Below are 12,825 nucleotides of genomic sequence, written 5' to 3' on the forward strand. Positions count from 1 at the left end.
ACTGGATGAGACAGCTTGTTGTGCTTGTGAATTCTCATAGTTAGAAAGCTTTTTAAAATATTCGGCTATAAGTCTATTTTCGCAAAACTTCTAACTTAGAGGCCCGTGTGGGAGGAACATAGTTTCCTCCACCCTCAAGTTCTTCCGGCTAGTCTAATAATCAGATAGACATGAGACAGATTAGCAAGGGAAAATGACCACACTTAATACATTCGTGTGTATGGGAACCCTGCCTGTGCACCAGGTTCAGAGACCCCAGTGCAGCAGAGGTTTGGAGATAGAAAGGGGGGCTGAGGCGCACGAGGCATTGTGCTAGGGGAGGTCATGCACCTGGGGGCTTCAAAGGCTCGTTGCAGAGGGTAAGAAGAGCAGGTGTTTAGTAAATACAATGTTGCCCTCCACATGGGTGGGTCAAAAAGAGATTTGGCTGGTAACCTCGTTATGGGCAAGGCCTAAATTCCAGTGCTTCTAGGTAGTGCAAAGAACCAGCAGAAGTTTTGAGCCTGAAGCTCAAATTGCCCTTAGCTCAAAACAATGCACTAACCACAGAGGCACACCCTTGGGTGGCCCAGTGCGGACCCGCACAGGGCTTAGCTGCATCGTCAGGAAACACACAAAAGAAGTCTGATCTTTTCTTTATTCAGTAAACTTTATTCTGGGTACAGTTGTCTTCGGGTTTTAGAGCTATTTCAGCTCATTCATTTTACACATAAGGAACGTGACACATGGAAAGGTTAGTGACTTTCTTTAATTCATAAAGCACTGTGATTTGTCACATTCGATAGAATCAGAGATGAAAGTTAAAAACAGTCACAGCACATGCCTCCCGAGTCTTTGTCCTTCCGTTCCGTTAATCCCTCACCTAACTCATTCCCAAGGCCTCGAATCACCCCCGTTGCCCTCTCCCTGTGGTCTCTGTTCAGACGGAGCCGTTCGGAAGGCGAGGAGCCCAGACTCAGGTCTGTGCCCCAGGCGCCGGCCAACTGGTGCGGGGAGCGGCATGTGTTCTGAGTTCTGGATTTCTTAACATTTTATGAACAATTTGGACAACCAGTTCACTTTTTAACTCATACTGTTGTCAAATGTAATTTTAAAGAGTTAAAACATGACTTTTATAGAAATACAGAACGCAGGTCAAACATTTATTCATTAATTAATGAAGAAAATATTAGAACAATAAAGTGGTTTAAAATATTTGAGGAACAAATATTTGAGACTTGAGCACAAACAACTACACAGTTCAGTAGCAGCAAAATGGCTTCTCCCCACCTCTGCCAGATACGTGTTTAACACGTAGTGAAGGAACACAAGTCGGCGTGGCTGCAAACTTGAGCCCACGTGTCTCATTCTAGCTCTTCTGGTTGGTTCCTGTTCTAATAATCTGGAGCCCAGCAAAGTCAGTTTAATCCCGTTTCCCTAAGACTGACCTTGGGCACAGTTAGACCATCCTCTTCTCCACATTCGGTAAGTGCACCCTTCTCAGGGAATGGCTTCCAGATTCGTCATTACCGTGATCGCTTTCCCGTGGACGCCTTCTAATTTGCCAGGGTGTCCCGGCGTGACTCCCAGTGTCAAACACAACATAACAAGTGTCTGATGCCCCATGTGTGTCAGGCCGGTCACCTTGCTCAACCTGTTCTGCCAGCTCTACCTTAAATAACAGGAAGTGAAAGGAAAATCAACATCCCTTGAATGGTGTGGCTTCGTCTCTTAACCTTCCTGGAGTGTTTTAGAGTCCTCAGTGAGCTCAGGGGCCCCCAGCCAAGAGACAGAAACCCTACCAGTTACTGGAAGAGAGAAGATTTAGTATAAAGAACTGTTAGCAGGGTAGGGAGTTGTTTCCGGGCTGACGGAAGGGGTAAAGAGGAACACAGGGTAGTAACCACAGGACGTTGCTGCTCTCCTGTTAGCCTGCCTCGTGTTCAGTACTAAGACAGGATTAACCTGCAAGGATTTCATTGGGGGAAATGCCTGCGTGGAAGGAAACCCAGAGGGAGCCGAGAGGCTAAGCCAGGAGGCTCAGACTGAGACCCAGGGATAACCCGGGTAAAGGAGAAAGGAGTCGTATCTTCTGGGAAGTTTCTGCAGAGCCACAGGCAGGTCCTTAAGCCAAAGCTGCAGGTCAGAGGAGCCCCATGTCTTCCAGACCTGCTCCTGTGTCCTGGCAGGTTCCATCATCCTGGGGAACTAGAGTAATCATATCATTTTCCCTTTTCCCTTCTGCCCTTGTAGGTTCTTGGCTGTGGCTCTGTAACAAAAGACAGATTAATAAGACACTGAAACTGGAAAAGGGAGCATTCATGCTGTCACCACCAGAACCAATAAATAGAGACAAGGACTGAGTCTTTCTGGGTGCTTAAATCAGATGCCAGTGGTCTGAGAAGACAGCGGGTTATGTTCCCTTAAAACCCATCTTAACATTTCATCTGAAGCTGCTGTTTCTATAAGGAGAAGAATGTTTAGGTAACGGGTTTGGGGAGAAAAAGTTAATGGGTTGGGAGTTACATATTTTCCTGGTACGTCTTCATCTGTTGATCAACAGTTCTTCATCTGCCTTTTCTCCCTGGAACATAATGACTCAGATACCATCTGCTCCCCTGGGAATGGCCTGGGGCACAAGGTTGAATTGCGTGTGGACCTTCTGGAGTCACGTAGGTCATGCATTCCAGTTCCTGGAATGACAGCTTTCCACACGCTCTAATCACTTATGACGCCTTATCGACTACGACTGCAGCTGAAGTCTTTAACTCTTGAGCTCCCCTATCAAAGCCATGCAATTTTTTAAATACAGCTTTCCCAAGACACAGACCTTCTTCATAGGGAAATGAAGACAGGAGAAGGGACCGGACTGACCGTTTGCATGCTGGGTCTGAGGAAGTGCAGACAGCTGTGGGGACGTGTGACTGGACAGAGGGTGGAGGCTGTACATGGAAGACACTGGGCAGAGCCCGTTCATTCAGATTCCCCCCGCCTCCCGGCGTCTTTGGAGATAAGGAGCTCCTCTTCTCCGGGCGTGGGAGGGCACCTCTTATTGAGAGTCTCGGGACCTGCTTCCGAGAAGGTCAGAGAAGTCCTCCGACACCTGCTGTTTCTCAAATCCCTTCAGCTTCAGATACCCAACATGCTGCGGTGCCGTATTTGGAGTATCGTGTCCCAAACCCCACTGCCTCCAACCATGACAGTTGTAAGTCTGGCATCAGGTTGAAACCATAGGGGGCTGGTAGCTGCTCCTTTTTCAGAATTTCATTAATTGGGTGTGATCTCTGGTCATCTTCTACATTTGTGCCAGTCACTAATGGTTTACTTTTAATCCCAAACCTGATGTTGCTGTTTGGCTCTGCACTTCTGCCTTGCTAGCAGTGAGTCTCTGCCAGCACTGCAGAGGGAGGCTGCAGGGCCGGAGGAAAGGGAAGGGGCCTGTTTCTTCCAGTGTGTTTGCTCTCTGCTTCCCCATGGCCGCCCGCCAGCTTGCCGTCCAGTCCAGCCTCCCTGAAGCGGCAGGTTCTGCCCACAGCAGCGGCGGAATCCACTTTGTAGTTTTCTAACAGCTGTGGAAGGAGTTGCGCCCCCTCCCTGGCGGAGAGTCGCAGCTTGTCGGGAATCTCTTGTAAGTTTTGGAGTTTTCATCATTCCAGACTATTACCTTTCTTCTCCTAGCCCCACGGGTGTGTGGCGGCTGGGAGGATGCCCTTCCCTGACCTTCAGGTGGAGGGAGTGTAGTCAGGGCTGCTAGATTTCACACACAGAACTGCAGGGTGGATGCCAGTTAAATCTGAACAACAAGTAACTTCTTAGTACCAGTATATTCTGTGCAGTATTTGGGATATACTCACGCTACAAGCTTATTCCTTGTCTGTTTGAATTTCAAGTTGAAGTGGATGTGCTATATTTGTATTGCCCTGTGTCGTTTTACAGGAAGATGCTGACCACTAACTCCCCTCCATCATTTCAGTGGAGTACATTCAGAGCCAACATGTCTAGAGAGGTCTTTGCCTTTGCTTCTGAAATGTCCTTCTTGAAAAAACAGACGAGTTAGGGTCTCCAAGCCCATGAGGAAGATTGGCAGAGGGGTTGGGGAAGACTACACAGTCTTGTGTTATGCAGAATATTACAGTAACCCCCGAAGACTCCACTAAACCCCGTCACCAAGGAAAACAGGAAGGCCCATCACCAGGCTGCCCGTGGATGCTACTCCCTCAGGAAACGGAGGACCTTACGAGGTGTCACAGACTGTTAGGGACCGTTAGGGAAGAGGGCGTGTCGTACTTTCCGTGCCTACAGTTGATGGAACTCGCCCCCCCCCCCCCCCCCCCCCCGTTTCACTCTGAGCCCTGCACCTAACCACACAGGCAGTGGGGGAGCTCATCTGCTGAGTGACCTCAGTCCCAAACATGATGAGTAAGCTTTGAACGTTTTCCACTGAAAAAGTGACACGGTCGGATCTGCGCCTTAGAAGAGAACCTTGCCAGAGGGCAAAAAAATGACGTATCAGTAATTCACTCGAGAGGTAATGAGGCCCTAAACTAAGCTAGTACCTTCACCCGAAACTGAAGCGTTTTCTCCAAGACAAAAGGGTTCCGGAGGAGATGAACGGTGTGAGATATTTAATGAGGAAGGGGGGCGATCCCCCCAGCTTTCCGTTCCTTAACCCTTTTTGGCATTGCTGCCCCATTCACATCTGTGCATTCACATGCAAATAATGCATATCCACCTTCCGATGTGAACAGATGGAAAGAAAAGTAGAGATTCAGAGCGTTTTGGGTGGGATTTATGGGATCCAACTGAATGAGAATAAAATGTAAATAGCTGGGAGAAAAGAATTCTCTGATTGTACCATAATTGGTATTTTCACTTCAAGGGTTTCAAGAATAGAACAGTATCCTCTGCTAATTGCTTCCTATATTAGTTATCTATTATCGTATAACGAATTTCCCCCAAACTTAGCAGCTTAAACAACAATAAACATTTATTATCTCTGGCAGGATCTGTGTATCTGGAAGTCTGGAGCAGCTTCGCAGGTGCTTCTGACGTGAGGTCTCTCCTGAGGCTGCAGTCAAGGTCTTGGCCAAGGCTGCATTGTCAGAAGGGTGAATGGGGCTCAGACACGTGGCTTGGCTTGGGGAGAAGGGCCCAGGCCTTCCCCACACAGACCTCCCCCGAGGCTGATCCAGGATTCTCACGGCCTGGCAGCTGATTGCCCTCAGCCACCGACCCAGGAAAGTGAGGGCCAGGTGGAAGCAATTCTTCGTAATGGCCCCGCCTTGGGTGTCACAGAGCATCCCTGCTACCATGTTCCATTCATCAGAAGCGGTTCACTAAGTCCGGCCCCCATTCAAGGCGAGGGGAATTAGGTTCCACCTTTGAAAAATAGGTGTGTTACAGATTTTGTGAACATATCTTTAAAACACACACACGCTCACACCTATAAAACAGGTTTTGGTATTTTTGTGCTCCAAATAAAATCAACAACTTATTGAAAAGTTTCACAAAAGCAAGAGACCTGGAGACTGATGTCCTTTGGTCGACGAGTTTTTCAGTGCGCTCTGAGGTGTCTGAAGTTCATGTAGTCATAGATGAGAAAAGTGTAAAGTTGCAATCCAAGGAAGAAAAAAATCACAAACCACAGTATTGTCATTGGAATTATTTTGTTTGAATTTCCACAAAAAGGACAATTTTTGAAATTCAAGCTTCATTGTGGGAGGAAGGAAAAACCTTAACTCATTCCTAGGGGTGTAAGCTGTAAATGAAGGAATTTCAACAATGGGATATTTGCTAGAAATCAGGAAGATGTCCCTTTCTAAAAAACCAAAGCATCTCGACAGCCTAACAAGAAACACATCTGCATTTACGTCGTAGTAAAACCAGACAAACTGGCGTTTGTGCTGCCTGTCACGATGAGAACCAATCAGTAGAGACCAGGATTGAATCTTCATGGGCGCTTTGTTCAGATGCTGGTGATCTAAGAAGACCAGAGGTCCTGCACCCTCCAAAACCATCCTCACGTGTCATTTAAAGCCGTTGTTTTTATAAGGAGAAGAAAGGGTAGGTAAGGGAAAGGTGGGGGTAGGTAAGGTTAATGGGATAAGAGTTGCAGCCCAGTGGTGATTCTCCTAGTACTTCTTTGTCTGTTGATGACCAATTCTTTACCTGACTTCCCTCCCAGGAACACACTGGCTCCGATACCATCTCCTTCCCTCGAGTGACTTGCTTGTAGACCTGCTGAAGTCACCTGAGGAACTGCATTCCAGTTCCTGGAATAGCAGCATTCTACTTCCATTAATCGCTTAAGCCTATCAACTATAGCTGAGGCTAAAATCTTTAACTCTTCAGTTCCTCTATCATTACTCTATTTGGGTCCCTATAACAAAATATCACAGACATTTATTTCTCGTGGTTCTGGAGGCTGGACAATCTGAGACCAAGTCTAGTGAGAGAGAGCCTGCTTCTGAGACAGCTGTCGCTTCACTGTGCCTCACTGGGCAGACGGGGAGAGGGGTCTCTGGGTCTTTTTTACCGGGGCACTAATCTTATTTGTGAGAGCTCCGCCCTCATGATCTAATTGCCATCCAACTGCCTCACCTCCTAATACTATCAACTTGGTTAGGGTCTCAACACATGAATTTTGAGGACAAACATTCAGTCCTTTGCAATCTAGCCAAAAAGACTCCTCCAGATTTTGAGAATGCTATCTCAGGGGGGAATCAAAAATCAGTACCCTGGTGACTTGGGGTGCTTTTCATCTTCAGTGATGAGGCAGCTAAACTGGGGGCCCTGACTCGTTTTTCTTGTTACTGTTTTCCCGAGACTGTACCTATCTGACCTGAAATGCAGGTAACCCTTAGCTTCTGCTTCTTGGTTGGATTCTTGGCTTGTCAGAATTTCTTTGCATCTACAGAAAACAAATCCCAGGAAGGAAGGCAAGTCTAGCTAAAAAGGAAAATAATGCTTTGCCTAGAGCAGCAATATTAACAAGGACCCTCTCAAACTGGGTATTGCTCCCTTCCCTCAGGAGTAAGTGGAAACATAAAATTCCTGGCTACTGCGCTCGTAAGAAAAGGAAGAAAAACTGTGTACCGTGATTGGGGCCAGGGGACATCGGGAGTCTCTGGGATCTTCAAAGGAAGACTGAAATGAATTTAGAGAAACTGAAAAGCAATCAAGATCAGCAGCGGCAGAAAACCGAACGTCTGCTTGTCAGGGGACTGGATGGGAAAGGCACTGTGGCGTTTATTATAAACTTGCAGGAAAAAGCAAGCATGGGAAAATGGAATACACCAAGTTTAAGATCTTATGAGTTCTGGGGGGTCCCAGTGGCATCCTCCGCACCCGAGTTTGTTCTAGAAGAATGAAGACAGTATTGATCCAAACCAAATCAATCTCTGCTTCCCCTAACCAGACTGATTTTTTTAACTACACCCTCCGTGTTAGTGTGTTCCCTGTCTCTGCTAATTAATAGCTCATAAAGGACTCTACACACAGCAGAGGCAAACGATCAATTTTTGGCAGTTTCCACTCTGAAGAAATTGAGGCTTCACCCTGATCCAAACCAAAGCTCTCCTAGTCGTTCTTGCCAGTGTTCTCCCAAGCCTGCAGGGATCTGCCTTCTTGCTGTCGGGAAGTTCAGTCTCCTTTCCATCACGTCCGGCCCGACTGCTGTATTTCGATTGGCTGCCTCAAGAGAAAGTTTCAAGTCTGGGCCTCCAAGCAACACTTTTAGGAAAGGTCCTTTTACGTCTGCTCACTTCAGTAAAGAGAACCTTTCTCTTCTTAGGTCCCTTCACACCGGAAGTCTGACAGTCCTTTTAAAAGAGTGATAAATCCAGTGTGGAAGGAAGAGAGAATTAATTATCACCACAAGCAATGTTAGCTTTCAGAATAACCATGTCCCCACGTGGTCAGTGACCGCAAACGTCAAGAGCCCTGCCCGACACACCTAGATTTGCTGCTGAATCGTGTGTGACCTTGTGACAGTCTCTTGGTTTTCAGGATTTTTGTTTCCTATCAAATGAGAGGCTTGGACCGATTGCTTTAAGGGAGGCTGTAATTCTGAAATGACACGATTATATACCAACAAGCCTCAACAATTATCGACAGGCGATACTTGCCACTATCCGCAAGGCCTAACACATTTGGTTCTACGCCTGGATGTGACCCTAAAATCAGTGTAGAAACTCTTCCAATGGGAACTTGAGAAATAAGCAGGCAATTCGGAGGCAGCTGGGTTGTGGTTGGTTGTCTGGCTCCGCAGTGCGACCATTCCTCCCCAGTCAGACGTCACCCTTCATCCCCGGCCTGGTCCCTCAACACTCCCTCGCCCCAGGTCCCCAGTACCTCACCCAGGCCTGAGGTCACAGAGAGAGTCGCCTTTTCTCCAGGGCCATCCCCGATAGTATCGTCACCTAGTAGATGGTGGTAGAACGAAATCTCTTACATTTAAAGAAGAATCATTTGGTGAGAGAGGTAGAGATTGTTTTTAGACTTAGTCCCTTTTGCTTCTCAAAATAAACATCTTTGTGCTCAGTTAAAAGCTTTCCAAGATGTTCATAAGAGAAGGGGAAATTCTTGCCAAAAACTTAAGCCCAGCCAGACAGGGATACTGAAATTTTGTTGCCTATGGGAACACGTGACCAGGCAGGACTCTGGCATGAAAACAGTAATCTGTGCTTAAACTCTGGTGGCGTGGGGCCGGCTGGTTCTGAGCTGGGTTCAGGGTGTCCGGGCGCCGTGGACGGGGTCCTTCAGTCTCTACCTTCAGTTCGCAGCACACGCTTGTACGTTCTGTCTATTTACAGAACTTACAACTCGGCAAATCTTGGTCCTTATGGTTGGAGGAGTAGAGAAACACTTCTCTCACTCTTCTCGCAGTTTTAGTTCTGCTTCCAATCCTCAGCAGTTGCAAAATGCTTCAGGAGACGTAGTCCCGAGAGCCTGCAGTTTTACAGACTTGTGACCTTGGGCAAGACACGTGACCATCTCTGAGCTGCAGTGTTCTCGGCCATGAAATGGTAAACACAATGCCCGTTTTGCTTTCAAGACTGTTGCAAGGGTCAAATAAAGTAGCACCAATGAAAACACTTTGTACGTTAAAAGGCACTGCGTGAACACAAAGTGTCTGTAAGGATCAGATGTCTCCTCTTCTTCTCTGCTCTTTCCTCTACCTCGTCTGTTTCTAGGTCCTTTAAGTGTCTTTCCCTAGTCCAGCATTCTTTTTGTGGTTAACACCCAGCTCGTTAAACATGGACTTGTCACCCAACAGGCTGACCTGCATCTGCCGGTCTGTCTGGCTCGCCTTTTGGAGAGCAGTCACAGCCTTCGGTGGAGCCTCATTTGTTTTGCAGTCATGCGCGGAGCAGTCAGTATGGACGGGCAGGTCTGGCCCTCGAGGAACACATCTAAGCCTCTCAGACCAGTGGAATGTATTAATTCATTCTCGGTACACTGTGGCTGAATCTTCTCTCTCTGGCCTCTGCTCCTCCAAGTTCAGACCTACCTAGACCATTTGAAGTACAAGTTAAACTCTGACGTTCCTCAATCCTGCTCTTCGGAGAAAGCAGGTAACTTTTTTCAAGTTTCTTTGAAGTTGTTGTGCACATCGCTTGGTTGGGCAGCCCCATCCCTCCTTTTTTTCCCTCATTCAACACTGAATTCTGTGTTGAGGGGCTGCCAGTGTAGGGCTTCCGGCCAGAGAACAGGAACTGACGCCCCTGCACCCACGTAGCCCGACCTCCTGGACTGAGCACTGAGACCACCGGTGGCAACATGACTTCCTATTTGCTCCAGGAAATTCGCCCAGGAAGATAGTTAACGAGTAAGATAAAATATCACTGTTTGCAGCAAGAAATCCTCCCAAACCAAATTATTTCAACAATAACTCTCACCCGGGCAAAGGGCCCTATTCTCAGGACAACAGACTACTGACCAGGGCGAATGGTTCACCCATCAAACAACCGTTCACTTGGAAGGACTTGCTGCAGGAGCGTCTCAGAGCTGGTGCATCGATCCGGAACTCCCATGTCATAACTTCTCCCCGTCTTTACCTGACCCCCTTTGAAAGGCCCACACTCCAAGCCCACACACCCCTGCCTCTGACCTCCTGCTGAGATAGTCCCAGGACCCTGATCTGGCATTACTCTCCCTCGCTGCCCCAAGTTAAACAAACTTAGCCCTGCTGGGTCAACAGATTATTCTGGGGGCTTCTTGAGTTTGTTGTCGACAACTTCATGCATTAATCAGTAAACCAAGAGAAATAAGGAAAAACATTTTTCAAATTTAACAGTTTCCATTTCTTTTTTAAAAAGACCTCTGTAGTCATCATAATATGGAACTTTAAAATGTTCTTGGAGTTCCTTATTCTTCTTATATGATTTTCAATAGTTCTTAGTTTGAATTACATGTGAGTAGTACACCATGAGTGTTTTATTACTTGGAGCATCTGGAGGGTTCCCTTCGGTCCTGGGTACCTCCAAAATTCTTATTGCCGCTCTCTGTTCTAGCCATGGGATTTCCATTTTATGTTGGAAAGTGATTAGCCAGTTCTGTTCATGCATACTAGGCTAATACTTGAGGAATTTTACTGATAATCTTGAGAGGGGGTGTATTAGAGCTACTTCCCTGTTCACGCTAAGCAAAGTGGCCCAGAATCTGGTGCTCTCACCTGGTTTAAAACCTATAAGCTTATCAACAATGTCTCCTGTGGCGATGAGTGCTTGCCACACTTGTTGAAATTCATGAAATAGCAGACATCGTAGAGAGAAGCTTGGTGAGTCAGCAGCCAGTCTTACAGTTGAGTTTGATCACCGCCCAAGTTGTAAACTGCGAAAGCTGAGACTAGCATAGCAATCCTGATAGTTGTCGTGACCCACAATCCCGGTGCATCGTGGTGTTATGATCCCAGGGACACTGTTTTCTAAAACATTTTAGGCTTTGGAAGAAAATATTTAAATTCAGTGTCTGTCTTTTGTTGACTTCAAAGAACTTAAAATCTTCCTTTTAGGTGTGCATCCCATGGTAAATTTAGTCTTAATGTTTTCCGTCATGATGCTTTTCATCTTAGGTTTATTTCAGAAAATCCAGAAGTTGTACTATTTTAAGTTAGACTGTTTTGCACGCAGGAATTCAGCACAGCCTCATTTCCTAAGCAGGTGAGCTGAGAAGGCTGATGTTTCTCGAGTATTTGTGTGGCCAGGAGAGACCAAGGTGCTTTCTAAAGCATGGTTGATTTTGACAGCAATAATCTCCTTGATTTACAGGTCTGAGTGTAGGTAGTTCATTAAAGACATTGCAAGTAGATGGTACAGTTAGGACGTAATCTGCGTCTGCCTGACTTCAAAGCCTGACCTCATTTTTACCTTACCACAGGGTCACAGATGTTAAGTTCTGACCATTTTTGAGTTGCCTTCATCTTCCAGTGATAACGATACTTCATCATTAATAGTGATCGATACCATTTTCAAAGGTATACAGGGGATTTTTTTGAAGCAGAAAACCAAGGGTAAATATCTTTCTATAGTAAAGCGCTGATTGATATCCAGGGTCTCACTTAAGGGAAAAAATTGTTACCCTAATATGAAACTATGAATAAACTCTAATTCATGACTTTGTTAATTTGCCTGGTCTATTTGAAAACATTACTCTCTGTTTCTGATACATACATGTTTAATGTATTTTTATTTTTTTCTTGTATAATCTTAAAAAAATCTTTATTATATTTTTCTTTATCCATTTAGTCCCCTTATACCCTCCTCCCCCCCAGCAATCACCACACCGCTGTCTGTGTCCGTGGGTCCTTCTTCCTTTCTGCTCCGTCCCTCCACCCCAACCTTACCTCCCCACTAGCCATCATCTCTTCTCCGTCTGTGAGTCTGTCTCTGTTTCGCTTGTTAGTTCAGTTTGTTCATTAGATTCCACGTATGAGTGAGATCATATGGTATTTGCCTTTCTCTGACTGGTTTGTTTTACCTAGTATAATAACCTCCAGGTCCATCCATGCTGCTACAAAGGGTACAATCTTCTTTTTTATGGCCGAGTAGAATTTCATTGTATAAATATCCCATAGTTGTTTTATCCACTCATCTACTGATGGACACTTGGGCTGCTTCTTGGGCTGCTTCCATATCTTGGAGGTTATAAATAATGCTGCAGTGAACATAGGGGTACTTACATTCTTTTGAATTAGTGTTTGGGGTTTTTTCAGATATATTCCCAGAGTGGGATTGCTGGGTCAAAAGGCAGATCCATTTTTAACTTTTTGAGGATTCGCCATACTGCTTTCCGCAGTGGCTGCACCAGTCTGCTTTCCCACCAACAGTGCAGAAGTGTTCCCCTTTCTTTTGTTGATTTTTGATTTATTGATGATAGCCATTCTGACAGGTGTGAAATGATATCTCATTGGTTTTAATTTGCATTTCTCTGATGATTAGTGACATTGAGCAACTTTTCATATGTCTATCAGCCATCCGTACATCCTCCTTGAAGAAGAGTCTATTTGGGTTCTTTGCCTACTTTTTTAATTGGGTTGTTTGGGGTTTTTTTTGGTGTGTTGAATTTTGTGAATATTTTATAAATTTTGGATATTTACCCCTTATGAAATGTATCAGCAAATATGTTCTCCCGTTCGGTATGTTGTCTTTTTATTTTGTTGATGATTTCCTTTGCTGTGCAAAAACTTTTTAGTTTGATGTAGTCCCATTTGTTTCTTGTTTCTTTGTTTCTCTTGTTTAGGGAGACACATCTGATAAAAAATTGTTACAAGCAATATCTGAGATTTTGTTGTCTATGTTTTCTTGTAGGGTTTTTCTGGTTTGGGATCTAACATTTAAGTCTTTG

Source organism: Artibeus jamaicensis, unplaced genomic scaffold (assembly GCF_021234435.1).
Source record: "Artibeus jamaicensis isolate MK-2021 breed Jamaican fruit bat unplaced genomic scaffold, CSHL_Jam_final scaffold_537, whole genome shotgun sequence".
Taxonomy (NCBI): Eukaryota; Metazoa; Chordata; class Mammalia; order Chiroptera; family Phyllostomidae; genus Artibeus; species Artibeus jamaicensis.